We start from the raw sequence: 21984 nt of genomic DNA on the forward strand, positions 1-21984 counted from the left end.
CGAGTCTTCCAAATTTTGGTACCGTCTGTGGAATAGCTGTGGTAGACCCCGTTCTGGCGCTGTGAATGATGTAAGACTCTACACCAAGCGTCAGTTTTCTAAAATTCTTACTAAACACAAAAGAGCTGTGATTGATGGATATAGTGAAAGATTGTCAGGAAATCCCAATGAAATATGGAAGTTCATTTCAAAGAAGAAAGGTGATTGCGAGTCAAGTGATCAAAAGATACCATCAGAGCAAGAATGGGTTAAATATTATACTGGTGAATTTTCACCCCCAGATACCGTTTTGGAAGAAGATTTCTCTACGCAGCTTGTTGCGACTCTGGGTGATTGTGTTTCGGGTCCCAGTTTCACGGTTAGTCTGGAAAAAATTAAACAGTGCATTCTAAAACTGAAAAAGAAATTGTCATGTGGAATCGATCAGTTATGCGGTATGCACCTCGTGCACGGAAGTATAAATCTGTTGCACCACTTGGGTCTACTATTCCAAACTATATTCAACTGTGGGTTAGTCCCCGATGTGTTCTGTGCTGGTGTTGTAACCCCGGTGGTTAAGAAAGGAAAGGATAAAAGTAAATGCAGTTCATATCGGCCAATCACGGTTTCCTCGGTAATGTGTAAATTGCTAGAGCTGATAGTTATTGATGAGATAACAGAAGTCTGTTCGACACCAGAAAATCAGTTCGGTTTTAAAAATGGTTACAGTCGTGAACATGTACATAGTGTTATTGCTAATGTTTTAGTTGATGTTGAAGAGAAAGACGATATTCTTCTTATTGCCGGTCACGACGTTTCGCGTGCGTTTGACTCGGGAATTCATCCTCAGCTTTTAATCAGCGCTAAGGATCGTGGTCTTGATCGCTCAATTTTACGTGTTTACAGGAATATGTACAGCAAACTGTATGTTGTTATTAAAGTACCGACACGAGATGGTTTTGCAATTTCGAAGTGTGTAATACGTGTATGGAAAGGTATTAGGCAGGGGGGTGTATCTTCACCCCCACTATATAATAACAGTGTCCTGGAGGCCCAGAAGAAAGTTCGCACGACATTTATCTACCGAGGCCTTGATATGTCGCTTCTGAACTACGCTGACGATATATTGAATCTCAGCAGGACTGTCTCGGGTATAGAGGAAAATTTTGATATTTTATGTATTGAGTATAGGAAAATCGGATTGAAGTTTAATGCTGAGAAGAGTGAGGTTGTCGCATTTGGTAAATCGCGTAACCGGCCCTCCCCGAATAATGTTTGTCTAGATGGTCATCCGATACCTCTATCGCCAAGTATCAGTTACCTTGGACTTCCGATTGGGAGTGATCTGAGGCATACCCGATCGCTTTTGCTAGAATTTGTTGGTTCGAAGCTTCGTAAGACATATGGTATGCTTGTTCCCTGTAAAGCTCGATACAAAAGAAGTATATTATCAAAAATTTACAATGCATTTGCTATGCCCCTTTTGCTTGCTTTATCACCCTTTTGGAGTATATTAATTATCTCGGATAAGAAGACGCTACGAACGTTGTTTTTTCGGTATGCCAAGTTCCTCCTTGGCATACCTCTTTGGGCCAGAAACCGGTGCCTGGTTTCTGTATATGGGGTCACAGATCCTTTTAAAGCAATCGCGGAACGGAGACTGCGATTTGAGAAGTCGCTGGATCCGACGAATACCTTGTTTAGTGCCTTTATGTAATTTGTTACCGTCTAAAGTTTTACTCCGAGTTTACATCATGTGTGTATTTCGGGAATTCAATTTATTGATTGATTGATTGATTGATAATTGCCCCTATTTGTATTTTTTTTTTTTTTTTTCTTGTCTGTTTTGCTCTGTTTTGGTTTTGTTTGTATTTATCAGAATTTATTTTTTTTTTTTTTTTTCCATTTTCTTTCTTTATAATCCATCAGTGTTGTATTTTACATTTATTATGGGAAATAAATTTATATATATATATATATATGTAAGAAGTTAAGTCTAAAAAGAACATTATGCTGAGACTAAGTAAAGCATCTGATGTCTACTGAGTCAAAACATTTCAGTAATACTGCAATCTGAGTATATTTCGGTTTTCACAAATTTTTCAAGTTTTGGGTCACTTGCCTGACCCAACTTGCCCAACTCTGGGAGAGATGCCCCCAAAATGTCACATATTCCTCTCTTTCCCTATCACCGAGTCCATTGATTTTGAATTGAAAATCAAGTACTTCGCAGGACTAGTGATTTCAGTTGTGAGCTTGTGGAACTCCCTTAGTGAAAAAACAATGACCTCTAACAGTGGGGATGTATTCAAGTGGACAGGGAGTGGCTCAACAAACCAGGGTGCACCATTTGGGACACCACAGAGGACTAACCACCATCAGTGATACTGGAAGACACAGGATGTCCTATTACTAGCAAGTTTCCCTACCCCCAAACTTATCCTCCTTGGACCTGGTGTCCACGTCTGTGGACACCCCCATAAAATATTTTTTGTGCAAAGGCCTCGCCATCTAGCAAAGATTTCGTTGTTTCAACGTGCTTTTTGGACCTGGAAAGCCATCTACGATTTTTTTCAGAAAGTTTCTGCGACTTTTAGTGGTGTTTTTACAAACTAGAAAAGGCTAAAATAAGGAGATGAAAAAAAGCAAAGGTAAGAAAAAAGAAAAAAAAGAAAGTAGTGAGAACGAGTTCTGAGAAAAATCAGGTGTACTCTCTTGATTGTAGACAGTGCTTAGATAGTTTTAAAAGCAGTTAGTTCGATAAGTGCCATCTTTTGGAACTTGGGAAACCTCCATGTTCACGTCTGTGGACAGGCGGTTCCAATCGAGTAAAAAGCTAGGGTTGATTTTTTGTAGTTCAAATCTTGATTCTAATGGGGATATCAGAGGCCAATGATTGTATTATTTACTAAATTGGCAACAACCTAGCCGCCACTCACCCATAAGAAATCGCCACCCCTGTAAAGTGTCCCCACCCACCCCCCATCTGTCTACCATACCCATTTCTTCCTTACATTATAAAAAACTTGTATTACCTTTTTTGCAAATAAAATCAACCAAAATCACAACCCGTAAGTCTGCTAAAAATTAAACGATTTTGTATATATTATTTTTTCATTGTTGAATATTTGGTTATTTTATTTGTTACCCTTTTTATGTTTTTATATTATGTTATCTTTTAATCTTTTATCTTTTAAATTTTATCTTTTAATATTTTATAGTTATGACCTATATTTATGACTTTTGTATTTTGTATTTTCTGACTGTTACCTGTCGTGTTTTCGTTACAGTGGTAACTATGTGTTGTTATTGTATTTTTTTTTTTTTACTAAGAAATGCAAATTGGGTCCACTAGGGTTTGTGATAGTTATTTTGCCAATCACTATCTATCTATCTATCTAGCTATTAGTTTCAAGCTTACTAAACCTGTTCCTTTATTGTAGTTTCCCTTGATAACGCCCTTGGAATGCTCGATGAGAGTGACCTGGACATCTCTGATTTAGATGATGATGAGGAATGTATAAAAAACTACTCCTTGTCGTCTTCAGACTCTGACGGTGAACCAGCTGTTGCAGCCATTCTGTCATCAAGCAGTTATGCTGTTCTTCCAAATGTTGAAAGTGAAGAATCTGATGACAACGCACCCTTAGCAACCCGTGCCAAACGCTTGAAGGCTGACAAAGTAGCAGCAACCTTGTCCTGGAGGAAGTCTAGGCGGTTCGATAATCATTGTGGGCCGGACGTGGGCCCCGCTCATTTCCAGGACCACGACGATTGGAGTACAGAACAATTCATTTTGCAATATTACCCGGAGAGCTTCTTCGAACGTATAGCTTTTTGCATGAACTACAACTATCAGTTGGCCCACCACAAAAGCTTGAATGTAACTCCAGACGAGCTGAAAATTTTTGTTGGCATTGTCGTCCTGATGGGGAACCTCAAGTTTCCTCGGATCCGCATGTACTGGTCTGGGAAGTTTAGGGTGGAAGCCATATCACAAAAGATGACTCGAGACAGATTCTTCACAATCCGGTCAAACCTGAAGTTTGTTGTTGATTCAGAAATCTCAGACAAAAAAAAAAACAAAAATAGGCTTTGGAAGGTGCAGCCGATCCTTGACAACTTCAGGAATATCTGTGTCCAGTTGCCACGGGACAGGAACTATTCAATTGACGAGCAGATGATACGCTTCCAGGGTATGTCGACTCTCAAGCAATATGTCCCTAACAAGCCCAATCCGGTTGGATTAAAGAATTTTGTCCTTGCCAGCTCCTCAGGGCTGATACTTGACTTCCAAATCTACCAGGGAGCCACCACCCTGGGAGAACAGCTGGTAGCACATGGCTTGTCAGCTGGGATCGTACTGCGCTTGTCTGAGACCCTACCAGAAGGTACATACCTCTATTTTGACCGATTCTTCTCGTCTGTTAAGCTACTCGACATGCTGGCTGAAAGAAAAATAAATGCGACCGGAACTATCATGAAGAACCGTTTGGGTGCCAACGGTCCAACGCTTTTTACCGAAACAGAAATGAAAAGAAAGGGCAGAGGAACCTCTGTCATGTCTATGCGCTCAGATAGAAAAGTAGCCGTGACCCAGTGGTTTGATAACAAAGTGGTTCTCCTGTCTTCAAACTGCAAAGGTATAGAAGAGGAGAAAGAGGTAAAACGATATGACAAGCGCCAGGGGTCTTACGTGCAGGTCAAATGTCCACAAGTAGTCTCCGACTACAACACCTACATGGGTGGGGTCGACCTTGTGGACCGCATGGTCAGCTATTACCGATTTGAGACGCGTACAAAAAAATGGACTGTGCGTCTGTTTCATCATTTTGTGGATGCTGCACTAGCCAATGCATTTCATGAGCTGAAGGGCCATGGCCCAGAAGTTTCTGGTGACCTCAAACAGCTCATTGATCTTCGTTTCAACGTGGCCGAGTTTTTGCTCAATTCTGGAAGCTCAGAGTCACGAGGTCAAAAAAATAGCAACGAAGAGCCATTGGGTGAAACTCAACACCGTGTTTTGAGTGTGAAAAAGAGGCCAATCCCTCCACCATATGCCAGAGCTGCACTGCATCTACCAGAATTTTGTGACTTGGCGAATGCAGCCCGGTGCAGAAGGCCTGGATGCTGCAAAAGGTCAAGATGGATGTGCTCGCAGGGTAAAATCATTCTCTGCTTGACACGAGACAACAACTGCTTCAAGAAATTTCATGAAGAGTAATGTTTTGTTTTCAACGTTTTGACAAATCTCTTTTAATAGACGAAACCTATTTTTACTATACTCTTAGATCGATAGGGACCCAATGTCCACACCTGTGGATATCCTCCAGAGGGAAGGGGGGGGGTTCAACTTTTTTTTTAGTTGATCAATGGTCAAAATGATTTTTTTTAAGTAAACTACAAAGAAATGAACATAATCAGAAAAGTATTTCTATGGTCAGGTCTCAGGAGGTTATAAATAGTGCAGTGCATTAGCTGTTACCAATGCAAGAAGTCAAGTTTGGTTAACTCTAAAGAAATAAAACAAAAGATAATGAAAATATAATAGTTTAGAAACAAATTTGAGGTATATATTTGCACAATAGGGGGGTGGGGATAAAACATAATATATACTAAATACATAACCTCACCTAGGTACCTTTTCCGCTCCTAACCCAAAAAAACAATAGTTTAAATATTGTAAATGCAATGACAAATCATAATTTGCAATCCAATTCTCTATTGACAGATACCCATTTATCTAGTTTCCTTTAGCATCTCTCTATACAATATATTGCATGGGTACCAGCTAATGCTGGTACCCATGCTCCTCTCCATCTCATGGGTACCAGCCATGCTCATCTCCAGTTCCTCAGTCTCTTTCTGGCATTAGACCTGTAAACACCTATGCTGGGTTAAATTTTTGAAACTCGTTTTGGAAGTTAAAATAATCCAAATTTCAGCCATTGACCAGTTTCGAGCTATTTTAACTGGGTTTATTATGTCAAGCCCCATGAAATTCACATGCCCAGAGTTCAGACTTCGTGCCGCTAGTGGAACAGTGCAGTGCAGTCAGTGTCAACAGTGGTTTCATCCAAAGTGTGCAGGTATTTCTATTGAGGAGAGGAAATAATGTGGTGAGGGGTTATGGTTAAACTGCCAGTCACCCCCTTCTTTGAATGATGACCCTGAACCACCTTTAACGCCACTTTCTCTCCCCCCTGGCTCTAAACCACGCTCTACACCCAAGTCTGCCACAAAACCTACAACCCCAAAATCAGTTTCAAAAATCAAGCTACCCAAGTACCCCCTTGTGTTGACTATGTTAAACATATAAAACAGCTGGCTGGTCTCCGAGCTAAATAAACAATTCCCATTTAGAGAATAATTCAGACCATGAAGTAGCCATAGAAGATTTGAAAAAACAAGTTGACATTTTTCTCAATGACCAAAAAATTGATAACGATATACTCTATGAACGTGATCTGGAAATTAAAAAATTAAGTGAAAATATCAACTCCCATAATTCCCACCGCCTTCTTATGGAAGATGAACTCTGCAATCTAGAAAACAATCAAGTAACCCTTAAATCGAAAATCATGAAATTACAAGAGGACTTAGTATGACTACTGATGACGCCCTTGAGTTCGCGAAGAGTCCAGTGACTTCCGGTTTTTTGCATAAATTACCAGACGATAATGAACTAAACAAAGGGATTAACAAGGTTATGGAAAAGACATTACCAGACGATAACATTGTTATTACTTTTGAAAAAATTACGAAAGTGATGGATAAAAGGGAAATAAATACAAAAATAAGCAGAAAGGAAAATATGATCTGTAAGCATTTTGATAATTGTTTCTGCACGTTTCGCAAACAATGCAAGTTTCTACATATTTGTCGTAATTTTATTTCGGTAGTCTGTGAGTCTTTTAAGCCTATTTTTGATCATGACGATCTGTGCTCTGTTTTTTCTTGTGTTTATAAGTTATGTACATTTGCACATTCATCTTCAGGGTTGGAGCGCAGGTCTAAAGCCCAACGTTTTTTAGGGTGACGCCGCAAGTATTCACGACCCCCCTCCCCGTGGGAGAGGGTTCGTGTTCCATTAGACTTTCAGTCTTAAACCCCTTGCATACCCGATACAGAGCAGTATACCTCAGGAATCCATCCCTCGAAACAATCCTCCGACCCCAAGTACTTACGCGTGCTAAGTCAGTACAACCCCCACAATCACTTTACTCAATTCGGACCATCCTAAAACTCCCCCCCCCCCCACTCATATTGCTCCCAAAAACCCACTTCATTTCGACTCCGTTCTTCTCCGTGTGTCCAAGTTACCGACCGGTTCTGGACTCCACCCGTTATTTGCCGAAACAAACCCAACCCCTCCCCTCTCAGACAACCCCCACCATACATCCCTCCCTCACCATCATCTTGATATCATTTTGATAAAATTACCGAACTCGAGGGTATCTCTGAAATTCATAAAATTAATATTATTGCTGTGACAGAGGTTCAGTCCCGGAACCCAGATTTCCTAAAAATCAGCAATTATACTCAGTTTATAAAACGTCGCCCTCCCGATCACCCTCTCGGGAAAAAAGGGGGTGGTATATTATTTTTTATCCGAGTTAACCTCCAGCCTAAAGTAATCACCACCCCAACTTATCAGATTATGATGAAATTCTATGGCTGAGCCTTAGAACAACAGTACGTTCCCGCACTTTTAATCTAATGCTAACTATTGTCTTTTATCATTCCCCTAACCAAAGTATTGATCAGAAACGCAAATTTATACAACGATTTTTTACAAGTTCTGACTTTGTGTTATCGAAGTATCCGAACACTGGTATATTCGTACTTGGTGATGCGAATGACCTGAAGATGGACTCTATCTGCACCTCTCTTAATATTAAACAACTGGTTAAAATATCTACAACAAAAGGTAACACCTCTCTGGATGTTATTTGTTCAAACATGAGTAAGTATTACAACTCCCCGCGGGCGCTACCACCATTAGGAGGCAGTTACCACTATTGTCTTCTTTTTTCTCCCTCTTCAGCCATTGAACATTCCTTTACTACCTCCATTGGGGTTTGCCGTCCCCTCAGTGACACAGGCCTTTTTTCATATGGATCATGGCTGACCAGTGAAAGTTGGTCAGACCTTGATAATTCTAATAACCTTGATGACAAAATTTTGATTTTTCACAAAAAACTAATTAATTCCTACTCATTGTGTTTCCATAACCAATCAAATATAATGGTTAATCCGCACTAAAATAAGCTTATTTAACACTGGTAATTTAGCTGAAGCAAATAATTTAAGAAAGGAATTATAAAGTCAAATTAGAAAAGATGCCCAAGCCTGATATAAAAATAAAATTAAATACTTGCGCCATGATAAACCAAAGAACTATACTCTGAAATTAAAAAAACTTACCGGCAAGAGTCAAGAACAACTAAATTTTAATATAAATGAACCTCCAAAGACCACAGCTAATGACCTCAAGAAGTTTCTGGCCTCTATTATTCAGTCTCCCACCACTAGTTTGCGTATTTCCAGATATTCCTGATCCTTTTTCACTCCCACATATTTCTCAACTTGATGTTGTAAAAAAAATAGAAAAACTAAAACGATCAAGCATTTGTCCTTTAGATAATCCTGTTCCTCTGAGTAAAGCTTTCAGGGATTACCTCTCAAAACCCCTATCCATCCAGTTTAATGAAATTACCGAATCTGGACAGTTCCCTCGGTATTGGAAACAAGGTTTTATTACCCCAATCAAAAAGAAAAATGGGAAGCCTGGCTTTGATGGCGTTCGTCCTATTACCCTCACCTCAATTTTTTTTAAATTGTATGAAAGTTTTCTCGCAGACTGGCTTAAGATGAAAGTCCTCCCAATCATTGATCTTAGACAGTTTGGTAATCTCAAATCCACATCAACCTCTCATTACCTGATCCATCTTGTTGATACCATGCCTAAATTACTTGAAAAACCTACCACTTGGCTTAATCTGATTTCTATTGATCTTCAAAAAGCTTTCGATTTGATTAACCACAATTTACTCATAGATAAACTTATAAAGGAATTCTACATTTAAACTGTCCTTGTTAAGCTCGTTGCCTCTTTTCTCTCTAATAGATCTCAAGCAGTTAAATATCTAAATTGCTTCACAGATCATCTCCCCATATTTAATGGCATTCCTCAGGGGACTATTCTAGGCCCTCTCCTTTTTTCTCTTATGATTAACACCCTTTCAACCCTTTATGACAATAGGTGGAAATTTGTCAATGACTTGACAGTTTTAGAGATATGTCATAAAAACATGTTTAGCAACCCAATGGGCATACTCCAAGATATTGTCTGTGAGGCCTCGTCCCTTGACAAGACAGTTAACCCTTCTAAATCCGCAATAGTCTCAGTAAGTTTCCTTAAATCCCCTCCCCTTTTTCTTCCTCCTATTCCTCCTGAAGCCTCTGTCACATCTCTTAAACTCCTTGGTGTTACAATCAAGTATACATTTCTTTTGTGCGTCCCATATTCGAGTATGCTTGTCCTGTGTGGCACCCTGGCCTCTCAACTGAAGCAACACAAAAAATTGAACATGTCCAAAAGAGAGCTCTAAGAATTAACTTTAAAGAGGGCAAGATACCATATTTGCATTTGTTAAATATTTCAAAACTAGAGACACTCGAGAGACGAAGAAAGAATTTGTGCCTCCGTTTTGCAAAAAATGCATAACAAACCCTCGGACGGCAAGTATTTTCCCCAAACGTCACTCTCCATCCAGATTACGGCCGCCTCGAGCTGTTTCTGAGCCCATCCCTGTTTTGTCCCCCAGTCGCTGCGTTACTTCGAGATACGAAAGAACTTTTGTCCCCTTTATTACAGAAAAATGAATAAAATGTCCCAATAGTTTCTTTTTCCCCCTCTTTTTGTCCCACGCCTCTTCTTGACCAGTTTTTATTTTTAACTCTTTTATTGACTTACTGTAGTTGGATTATTGACACTTTCTTAGTGTCCCTTTTAATTTATATATTCATTTATGTCTAGCTCTTTTTTTTATGTATATTCGCTTCTTCCCCCCCTTCCTTTTTTTATGTCCGTTCTAATTCTTTTTCCGATTCGTATTTGTGTAAGTTTAGTTTGACCAGTTTTTATCTTTTTAACTTTTTAATTGACTTTCTACAGTTTTAGTTATTGACTGTTAAATGATTGTTCATAATGATTTTTCTATTTTTTTGTTGTTTTTTGCATTTTTGCCTGTTTTAGTGCAACCATTTATAATGTCGACTCCAAAGTCCGAATTCGGCCCTTTGTGGGCTTGTGATACTGATCTTTTTGAAATAAATATCTTATCTCTAATGTATAAGTACCAATATTGCTGAAAACCTATCCCTTAACCCCCGGCCCCAAACTGAAAAAATGTCTCAATATGCTACTTAGTCAAGTTTTCGAAGTAAGTTCCTACTTACCAATGCCGAGAGCCTAAACTTCAAAAAACTAACTGAACTAAGGGGTATCACTGGAATTCAGAATATTAACATCATAGAAGTAACAGGTTCAGGCACAAAAGCCTGAACTCCTTAAAATAAATAATTACTCCCAGTTCATTAAGCTTCACCCTTCCGACAACCCTCTCAGAAAAGGGGGGAGGTATTTTGTTCTTTGCTCAAAATAACCTTCAGCCAAAATTCATTTTCACTCCTAACCTTTCTAGGCATGATGAAATCATCTGGCTTAGTCTGACCAAAGGTTCTCCCCCATCCTTTTAACATAATAATAGTAGCAGCAGTTTTTCTTATTATTCCTCGAACCAAAATATTGACCAAAAACTTAAATTTATACAGCAATTACAGACTAGCGTTGACTGTTTTATCCAAGAATCCAAATGCTGGTATTTTTTTTACTGGGCAATGCAAATGACCTCAAGATGGACTATTTGTACCTGTCTTAATATCAAACAATTAGTTTAAATTATAACTAATCAAATTATAAATTATAGCAACCTTGTCCTGGAGGAAGTCTTGGTAGTTCAATAATCATCATGCCATGGACATGGACTCTACTTATTTCCAGGACCACAAAGAGTGTAGTACAGGATAATTCTTTTTTCAATATTACCCAGAGAGCTTCTTTGAACGAACAGCTTTTTGCATGAACTACAACTATCAGTTGGTCCACAACAAAAGCTTAAATGCAACTCCAGACGAGCTGAAAATTTTCCTTGGCATTGTCATCCTGATGGGGAACCTCAAGTTTCCTCGGATCTGCATGTACTGGTCTGGGAAGTTTAGGGTGGAAGCCCTATCACAAAAGATGACTCAAGAAAGATTCTTCACAATCCGGTTGAACCTGAAGTTAATTGTTGATTCAGCAATCTTGAAAAGAAAGGGTAGAGGAACCTCTGGCATTTCTGTGCACTCAGATAGAAAAGTAGCCGTGACCCACTGGTATGATAACAAAGTGTTTCTCATGTCTTCAAACTGCAAAGGTAAAGAAGAGGAGACAGAGGTCAAATGGAATGACAAGTGCCAGGGGTCTTACCTGCAGGTCAAATGTCCACGAGTAGTCTCCAACGACAGCACTTACATGGGTGGGGTAAACCTTGCGGATTGCATGGTCAGCTATTACCAGTTTGAGACATGTACTAAAAAATGGACTATGCGTCTGTTTCATCATTTTGTGGATGCTGCACTAGCCAATGCATTTTATGAGCTTAAGTGCCATGGCCCAGAAGTTTCTGGTGACCTCAAACATCTCATTGACCTCTGTTTCAACGTGGCCGAGTTTTTGCTCAATTCTGGAAGCTCGGAGTCACGAGGTCAAGAAAATAGCAATGAAGAACTCTTTATGAAACTCAACACCCTGTTTTGAGTGTGAAAAAGAGGCCAATCCATCCACCATATGCCAGAGCTGCACTGCATCTACCAGAATTTTGTGACTTGGCAAATGCAGCCTGGTGCAGAAGGCCTGGATGCTGCAAAAGGTCAAGATGGATATGCTTGCAGTGTAAAATCATTCTCTGCTTGACACGAGACAACAACTGCTCAAGAAATTTCACAAAGAGTAATGTTTTGTTTTCAATATTTTGACAAATCTCTTTTAATAGATGTAACAGATTTTTACTAGGGTAAAAGACCTCTTTTCGTAAAGTATCACTTTTCTTTGGCATTCTGGAAAAACAGATACAGGTTTTTGCACCGCCCCTATTTTACTACTGCATGACGCAATGCAAGTGTAGTAACAACATCCCCACCTTTTATCTGCCTTCTTGGTGAAAGACGTCATGAAGGAAAATTTGTACAAAAATAACTTAGGCTATTCAAGCCAATTGGAAATAAAAACAAAATATGGGTAAGTGGCAATGCAAATAAATATTGAAGGTAAGTTACAACCTGTCATTGCAAAAACAAGGTTCAGCGTGTATCCGTTTTTGTTGTGATTTATAAATTTGACAGTGTTTTCAAAGAAACCAACAATTGTATACGAAAAGGGATTTTCTTCTAATGAGCTAAATACAGAATTACGGTAGTTTTGCGCCAAAAAGCCAGTGTAATAACATGGAATAACACGCACAAGAATAACATGGACAAATTTTACTACTCTGCTCCCAACCCAAATGATTAAGTTTTAATCTATAGAATTAATTTTTTTTTAGTTTTTTTAACTGTAAGTAAGGAGTGACATTATAACTTAAAACGAACAGAAATTATTTTGTATATGAAAGGGGATGTCCCCTCCTCAACACCTCTCTCTTTACGCTAAATTTTGACTCTGTGTAGCAACTCTACTTTTTAAAACAATAAAACTTAAAAAAACTTAAGCTTAAGGAGCAAGGCATTGAGGAGGGGACAGTCCCTTTCATATCCAGAATAATTTTTGTTTGTTTTAAGTTTTAATGGCACTCCTTACTTTCAGTAAAAAAACTCAGCTTTTTTAAAATTTACTTTCTGAAAGTTTTTCAACTAATGCATGCCCGAATTTGGCTCACCGTACATGAAAAATTAAAACTAATTTTTCATATTAATTTTGGCAGATTTATTCCGTATATGATAAGGCCTCTTCCTTAACGGCCTGCTCTTTACGCTAAAGCTGTTAGCACTTTTAAAAAAAGCATCCTATTGTAATTAAATGGCACCCGTGTTTCGATTTTAGTAAACAGAACTTTAAACTTCAGTTCTGTAACTTTAGTAAACAGAACTTTTTAGAACTTTAGCATAAAGGGTAAGGTATTGAGGAGGGGCAACCCTTCATATATAGAATAGTTTGTGTTCGTTTTTCAAATAATACCGGTGGATCTGGCTGACCCTCTATGAAATAGACCCCTCCCCGTCACGGAAAACTCATATGTGGAAATTTTATCCAATGTGAAGTGCACCCTCTCCCTGTCAAATTCCCTCCCGCTGGGGTCGTTTTTGCTGAGAATCCCACCTCTCTAAAATTGCTTTCAGACGATTCAACCTAAAAAATTCTCCTTTGTATCCTTTCATTTGAATAAGACTTTAATCTCTAATCGGTTTCTTGATCCCTCAAGAAAAGCCCCCTTTCGTGAAAATTATTTCCCAGAAAACAAACAAAAAGATAAAAGAAATCTTATCCAATATAAAGTGCACCCTCTCCCTGTCAAATTCCCTCCAGCCAGTTTCATTTTTGCTGAGAATCCCTCCTCTCTGTAAAATTGCTTTCAGACGATTCAACCTAAAAAATTCACCTTTGTACCCATTCAATTGAATAATAATATAATCTCTAATCGGTTTCTTGATCCCTCCAGAAAAGCCCCCTTTCGTGAAAATTATTTCCCAGAAAACAAAGAAAAAGATAAAAAAAATCTTATCCAATATGAAGTGCACCCTCTCCCTGTCAAATTCCCTCCAGCCAGTTTCATTTTTGCTGAGAATCCCTCCTCTCTGTAAAATTGCTTGCAGACAATTCAACCTAAAAAAGTCTCCTTTGTATCCTTTCATTTGAATAAGACTAATCTCTAATTGGTTTCTTGATCCCTCCAGAAAAGCCCCCTTCTGTGAAAATTATGAATTTCCCTCCCCATGAAATATTCTACTCATAGAAATATATCCCAAGATCAGCCCACCCCAAAAAAAATTTGTGCATACTTCCCAATAACAAATACTACATGTAAGCAATGGACGAATTTCATAACTTACAGGCCTCTCCCCATGGACTTTGAGGGGTGATTTTACAGCTAAAGACATCAAGGCCGTACCCATGATTTTTTTTTGGGAGGGAGTTTTACTCCCAAGATTTTTTTGGGGGGGGAGGGGGGGGGGGTTACACAAAAAAACTCAAACGCCGCATACAAAATTTGTTTTAATACATTTTGGTAACGTTTTTATAAGTCAACCAACCGTTTCGGGGTGGTGAGGGGTTCAAACCCAATAACCCCCCACTCTGGGTACAGTCTTGAGAGACATAGTTCTTAGATCTTTTAACTATACTGAACAAAAAGGCTATCTCAAAATTTTGATCAGATAATTTTGGGAGGAAATGAGCATGGGAGGGGGTCCAGTTGCTCTCCAATCTTTTTGGTCACTTAAAAAGGGCACAAGAACTTTTAATATCCATTTGAATCAGCACTCTCCCAGGATATACGATCACTCCTGGGAAAAAGCAACAAATAAACAAGCCTCCGTGATTCAAACACCAGCCACCATTTTGAAGTGTGGTAAAAATACTCCGTTTTTGGTTAGCTTTCATTTTTTTGTTTTGTTGTGGACTAATTTCTAATTTCTGACTCATAGTCAGTAAACAAGGTTTCCTTAGTCATAAATTGGTCCTGGAAAGGGTTCTGTCTAAATAAGGCTGTAGCGCTCTAATGAGCTAAGCAATCATACTAGTACCAGAAAATTAAGACAAAAGTGGTTTGGTTTGAAAGAAGGCGTCTTTCTTGAATTTTCCTATGCTATTATAATTAAACCTATCTCATTAAAAATAATTGAAACTTCAAGTATGTAGCATGCCTATGATATGTTATGATTGGCTATAGTTTATTTTGTTTTTGGCTAAAACAAAACACACAGAAAAAAACCTCTGGATAATTGCCCTGGACAATTAAAAAGAATTTTGTATAGTAATTCATTCAAATCCCCCAGTCAGGGCTGTATCCAGGGGAGGAGGTTACTCGGTTTGACACCCCCCCAGAAATGTTTGTCTGATTCGTAAAAATATATCAAAAATGGAGATAAACAAATTTAGTATGCATTTTTTGAGTTTTTTTGTGTAAAACCCACCTGAAATTTTTTTTTCAGTAAACACCCCTCTGAAAAAAATCCTGGGTACAGCCTTGCCCCCAGTATCCCGGAACATCCCCCGCCCTCCAAAAAAATGTACATACTTCCCAATATCAAAAACAACCTGTAAAAAATAGACAAATTTCATAACTTACAGGCCTCTCCTAACGGACTGTGGGGGGTTATTTTACAGCTAAAGACATAGTTGTTTTATCTTTCAACTATACTGAACAAAATGGCTCAAATTTGGATCAGATAACATGGGGGGGAAATGAGCGTGGGAGGGGGTTCAGTTGCTCTCCAATCTTTCTGGTCACTTAAACAGGGCACTAGAACTTATAATATCTGTTCAAATGAGCCCTCTCCCAATATTCTATACAATAACCCTTGGGAAACAACAACCTTTGATGGGTAAAACTAAATTTAATTGATGGGTAAAACAAAACTGATTTATTTGAAATCAGCATAAAAATCCATTTTTTTATATATCTATTGGTATCAAAATTCAGTTTTTTAGAGTTTCAGTTAGTATTAAGCTGGCTAGCTTCTTACTTACAGTTCGTCACCACAAACTGTTTGATAAGACTGGTTGCATAGGCAATATCTAAATTGTATACATTTGTCACCAATTAAATGTTAGGTTGGATCTCCGAGTTTTTCTTGAATGTTATTGGTCATTTCAGCATTTACATAAAAAAAAATATATTAACTATAGCAAGACCGTATCCAGGAAGCAGGATTAGGGGATTGAACCCCCACCCCTCCCCCCCCCCAAAAAAAAATGTTTCTCTAGCACAGAGACATATTAAAGAAGCATAAATATAGTTTCAAAATTTTTTTATGGTGGTCTTATTGCACCCCCCCCCCCACCCCCAACAGAATCCTGGATACACCCTTTAATGGTAGTAAAACTAAAATAAACAAACTCGAGTTTTTTTTATTTACACGTGAACATGTTTATACCACTTAGCGAAGGTGCTTGCACTGAAAATTAAAATAACAAGTTGATTATAAGCTTTTCAGTTGTAACTTGACATTGATGACAGTTTATGGTGTTAAGCTGACAAGTTTAATGAACTGGAAGACAGAACTCATCAGATAAGAACCAAGTTGGTTCTTCTCTTATTACTGTAGCACTAAAGTGTGTATCCACAGATTAAAATTAATTATGTAGTTTAATGAATTTTTTCATTTTGTTCATGAACTAATTATATGTTGGGACTTGAAAGCAGAAGCTTTATTCTGTGTGAAATTATATATATATATATATATATATATATATATAAATTTATTTGTTATGGATGAGTTTATTTGGTACTTATGCTAAACCAGCGCTATAGACTGTACAAGGAAACCCTTTAAATGGGTATTTCCTATTTAAATTGATTGCAAAGTGTGATTTCTCATTGCATTTACAATATTTAAGCGGTACTTGTACATTATAACTTAACCAGCGCTATAGAATGTACAAAGAAACCAGACAAACGTGTATTTACTAGATAAATTTATGGCAAAGCATGGTTTCTCATTGAGTTTACAATATGTAAACGATTGTTTTTTGGGGTTTAGGGGGGAGGTACCTAGGTTAGGTTACATATTTAATATATGCCATGCTTGTTAATGAGGAAAGCATTGATAGAGTCTCTGTTAGACTCTAGTAAATTGCCCCCCCCATGGAAAAAACCTCAAGACAATTCTAACCCTGTTGGAAACTTTCCCTTGAACAATTGCACAAATTAAATTTAGTTGGCAAAGTTGGCACTTGTTGGTTATATAATACACACTCGAGAATTTTGATTGCCAATGATGCAAACATGAGACAAAAACTGGTCAAGCAACTTCTTTATAGCTAACAATTAGTTTTGGCTTGGATAGATAATAAATTGTAGCTGTATTTTATTGAAGTATTTATTTGGAAATTTGGATAGGTCGTTTGCATATGCTATGCGACCCCCCCCCCCTAATGTGCAAATATATAGCCCAAATCTGTTTCTAAGCTTATATCTTCATCATATTTTTTTTCCACCAAACTTCACTTATCGAGTGTGAAAAAAGAATTTTAGCCAATTCCCCAGCCTAAAATTTCCTGTAGAAAACACAGGTTTAATTTGCTACAGTGCAGGGCAGGAGGCAAGTTTCACCAATGTTTGTCTATATTATATATTGATGTTGATACATTGGACCAAATATTGATATCAAAACCTAAATATCAAACAGTTTGTGGTAACAAATTGTAAGTAAGGAGTGGACCAGATCAATAATAACCAAAACTATAAAAGACAGAATTTTGATACCAATAGATATATCAAAAGAATTGGCTTTTTATGCTGATTTCACAAAGGCTATATAAATTTCATTAGGTTTAATGTTACCCATCAAAGGCTACAAGCCTGAGAAAACTTTCCCAATTTTCGAAAAAAGGTAAACAGCCCCCAAAAATCAAGTGATCTCAATGAAAATCACATAATCAAATTAAGCATATCAGAGGACCCTACTATGTAGGTTTCAAGCTCCTATCTACAAAAAAGTAGAATTTTTTATTCTATTGCCAGAAAAAACATCACAGATGCAAGTTTATTTGTTGTTTTTTTCTACTATCCAGGGGTGATTGTATTGACCCAGGGGTGCTAGAACATCACAAGAGGGCTCATTGAATGGAAATTAAAAGTTCTAGTGCCTTTTTTAAATGACCAAAAAAATTGGAGGGCAGGTACTAGATGTTGAGATTCAATGCTTAAGTCTTTTTAAATTGCCGCTATAAATTACCACCGAAGAATTTGTTTTATAGAGAGCGTTGATGCCAGTCATTTTAATACCTTTTATTTAAAAAGAGCAGTGGTAAAGGGTGAATATCAAAATATGAACGCTAAAGACTGGCATGAATGCTATCTATAAAAGAACTTATTAGGCGGCAATTTAAAAAGACTTAAGCATTGAATCTCAGTGGCATGGGTTTTGAAAACTTTTTATTTAAAGCTGGAAAAAGAAGGATTTTTAGAGGAAAGACTTGATGATAAAGGTTCTCCCATTGGATAATATAAGAACTAAGATCATTATACATATTTTAAAGTAAGAATTGTTTTCTTAACATGTCTCCTTATCAGGTGACAAGGCTAAACAAATACCCTTGACAGAATTGATTTAGTTAAGCAAGAACTAGGGCTGTTGACAGAAACATGCTAGGAAAACAATTCTTACATTAGTACTACACATTAAAACTTTAACTAAGAGGCTACTAAAATATTTTCATAAAATACTTCCAAATTTACCCATAGTTTAACAAAATCACCCTAGCAGTCAACCTAGTTTTTATTTCTGAAGTTCATGCAGATAGGCATACAGACATGTGCATTATGCATTTCTCTAAATTATAGATCATATAAATTGTATGAATAAGAGCTTTAACACACATTTCAAGTGCATAAGTTTTCTTATTATTATACTCTGAATTGTTATGTATAGTGGTGTGGATAAAATTCATTTCCAACAAAAATGATTACTATGTTCATAAAGAGCATAAAAAAAGGCATTGTGTAGTATGTTCACTTTATTCCTAAGTCAATAATATTAACTGCTAAATATTTACCAAAAGACCTATACTAAGTGCTATCTTCTGTCACACCTTAAAAGATTCACAAACATTTTAAAGGTTTAAACAGACGAGGCCTGTTATTCCGGTAACTCTACCTAATGCAATCAAAATTACATAACCGGTAGCAATGCCACGTAAATGAAGTTCCAGAATGTCATCTAAATCCAGGTTAGGTTATCTCCATTATTCTAACGGATGATACACATTAATCGTACTGCTGATTAACCATCTATCCATCGATAGCCTAGCTCACAAATTTCACTTTTAAAAAAATAAAAAATCTCACTATACCGACCTCCCCTGTCAAAAGCTGGAGAACAAGTAAACTAAAATGGCTGGGAGAAGGCGGAAGCTTCTGTTGATGATAGGTGATGAAAACAACGGTACCTCTAGATAACACGAAACTCATCTTTAAAGATGGCGTGTAAGAGCCTATTCCCAACATTAAAATTTTGTAATCTTCAAGTTTCTGATTAATCTTCATTCGTAAAATCTGATATAGCATATATTAATCCGGTAAAATTGTGGTAATTTATACTACTGACCTCTTGATGCTCTTTTTGAATATAACATTCGCTTTATTAGGAAATTCAATTTTTAGCCTTCCAAGGACCCTCAAAGCTTATACTTTATTTCTCTTATTTCAGATACCGCTGTTAGCATAACTCTTGGTAAAACTGGTTTACCCGTGAAATTGAACCAACATAGACGAAACAACGAACCAGAAGAGACATGGAAATACATAATTCGGGCAATATATCAGCACATAAGGGAGGGACGGGGGGAGGGGGATAAATATAGTGAAGCTATAGTTTAAACGAGTCAACTAAAACTATTCAGCACATAATGGAATTGTTGTTTTTAACCCTTTTATATAGCCAGGAATAAGAGAAGAAACTACCATCTTTGTAAATTTTTCGCTTTTCCTATTATTGACTTACAAATAAAGCAAGTAAACATACCACTGGATGTCTTTTTTATGCTCTTTCCAAATATAATAATCATTTTTGTCACAAATGAATCTTACCCCCACCCTTATATGTACCAATTCAGGGTATATATTTGCACATTAGGGGGGTGGGGGTAATTTATTTCTGATGCAAATGAGGTGATTTTAAACTTTCCTCCAACCCCCCCTAATGTGCAAATATATACGATTTGATATATATTTGTGTACCAATATAAAATTTATATACCCCTATAATATATATATATAGGAGTGGGGGTGAAATTCATTTGCGACAAAAATGACTATTATATTTGTAAAGAGCATAAAAAGGGGCATCGAATGGTATGTTCACTTTATTCCTAAGTCACGAATAATATGAACTGCGAAAAATTTACCACCATCTTTGAGGGTCCTTAGTGGGCTGTTAATGAATGCATCTAGTGCTACATTCACCGTATCTGCACGTCAGTAATATAAGCTTCAAAAAATGTAACATAATCCCAAAAAGAATACAATATTACATAAAAACTCAATAAAAAATTTAAAACTGTTTGCATTTACTGTTACTGTTTACATTGGTAACTAATTAACAGCTGACCAATCAGAGACCACTTTGTAAATTTTACAAAGTGTTAACACTTTGTAAATCAGATATCTTAAAATCAAGATTTCATCCTGAATCCAAATGTAACATTTATTTGCACTGGAAGTGAACTTCCCCAAGTCTTAAACCAAAATAGAGTGTGGTCAAAGAAATATGGAATGGATCTACAGCCCAGAGAATAGCCTGGAAAGGAGTTTTCAATCTCTACTACCACTCCTTCACCATTTGCGGGGTTTGAAGAAATCTGTGAAAATGATCACATTTAGTTCTAGCTGAGCTTGAAACTTTTCCTCAAAGTTAAGACCTGACTTTGCAAGATTTTTAAAGCCTTACAAGTGGATATGGATGAAGGTAGGGGCTTTCAACAGTTTTCTTGGCCATAATTTGGGATGTGGATCCATTTATGCAAGTTTCACTCAACTAGTTGGCCAACTTTTTATGGCTACTACTAGTGTATTACTTTTTATGGCTTTAATTACGTAAATGTGAAAAAAAAAACAGTGCAGTTCTATTAGCCAGGCAACACAAATCAAGAAAATTGGAAATCAGCTAGCCATTACCCAGTAATTGGATGTCTCACGCAGCATAAACAAGGGTTTCTCACTCCAGAAACTATTTAAACTTTAGTTTTTGGGGGGGGGGGGTACCTAGGTTAAGTTCCATATTTAATATATGCTATGCTTTACCCCCCTAATGTGCAAATATATAGCTCAAATTTGTTCATAAACTATTATATTTTCATCCTATTTTGTTTTATTTCATTAGCATTAACGAAACTTCACTTCTCATGTGTTGCCTGGGTACTAGTAACAGTACCAAAATAACTTTAAAATTGTCCAAACTTGGAGGTAAAATATGAAATTTAGAAAAAAAAAGTTTTTTTTTGTAAACTGAAATAAGGAACACCATTAAAACTCAAAACAAACAGATATTGTTCTGTAAGTGAGGGGTTGCCCCTCCCCCCTTAATACATTGCTATTTACACTAAGGTTATTAGTACTTTTAAACAGTCAGACTTAAGCACAAAGAGCAAGGTATTGGAGGAGGGGGCAACCCCTTTATATATGGAATAATTTCTTGTCATTTTTAAGTTTTAATGTTGCTCCTTACTTTCAGTTTAAAAACTTGCTTTTTTATTTAATTTTTGATCGTTTTTCAAATAATGCTGGTGAATCTGGATCACCCTACATAAAAAATCCCCCCCTCACAATTAACTTCTTTAAAAATTTCCCTCTATAAATAACCCTCCAGACAGTTCCATACTCACTGAAAGCCCCCCCTATAAAATTTCTTCCACACAATTTTCGCCTGGAAATCAAAACATGCTGAAAAAAGCCCCCAGATAATTTCCCCAGGACATCTCCACATGCAAAATTAAGTTGACAAGAGAAAGTAAGGATAATAAAAAGGGTGTTGCATGGGAATTCTGTCAAATCCCTCCAGTGTAAAATTTTCCCTGGAAAGATGACCCCTGGAAATTTCCCCCTATAGAAACACACCCCAAGTGGGGCTAATTAACCTACAAACTTTTTGGTCACTTAAAAAGGGCACTAAAACTTTTAATTTCCATTTGAATGCACCCTCTTCCAATTTTAGATGACTATTATTTTTGATACAATCAAC

This window comes from Artemia sp. Qi Xiang Cuo, chromosome 15 (assembly GCF_049724085.1).
Source record: "Artemia sp. Qi Xiang Cuo chromosome 15, ASM4972408v1, whole genome shotgun sequence".
In the NCBI taxonomy this organism is placed as follows: domain Eukaryota; kingdom Metazoa; phylum Arthropoda; class Branchiopoda; order Anostraca; family Artemiidae; genus Artemia; species Artemia sp. Qi Xiang Cuo.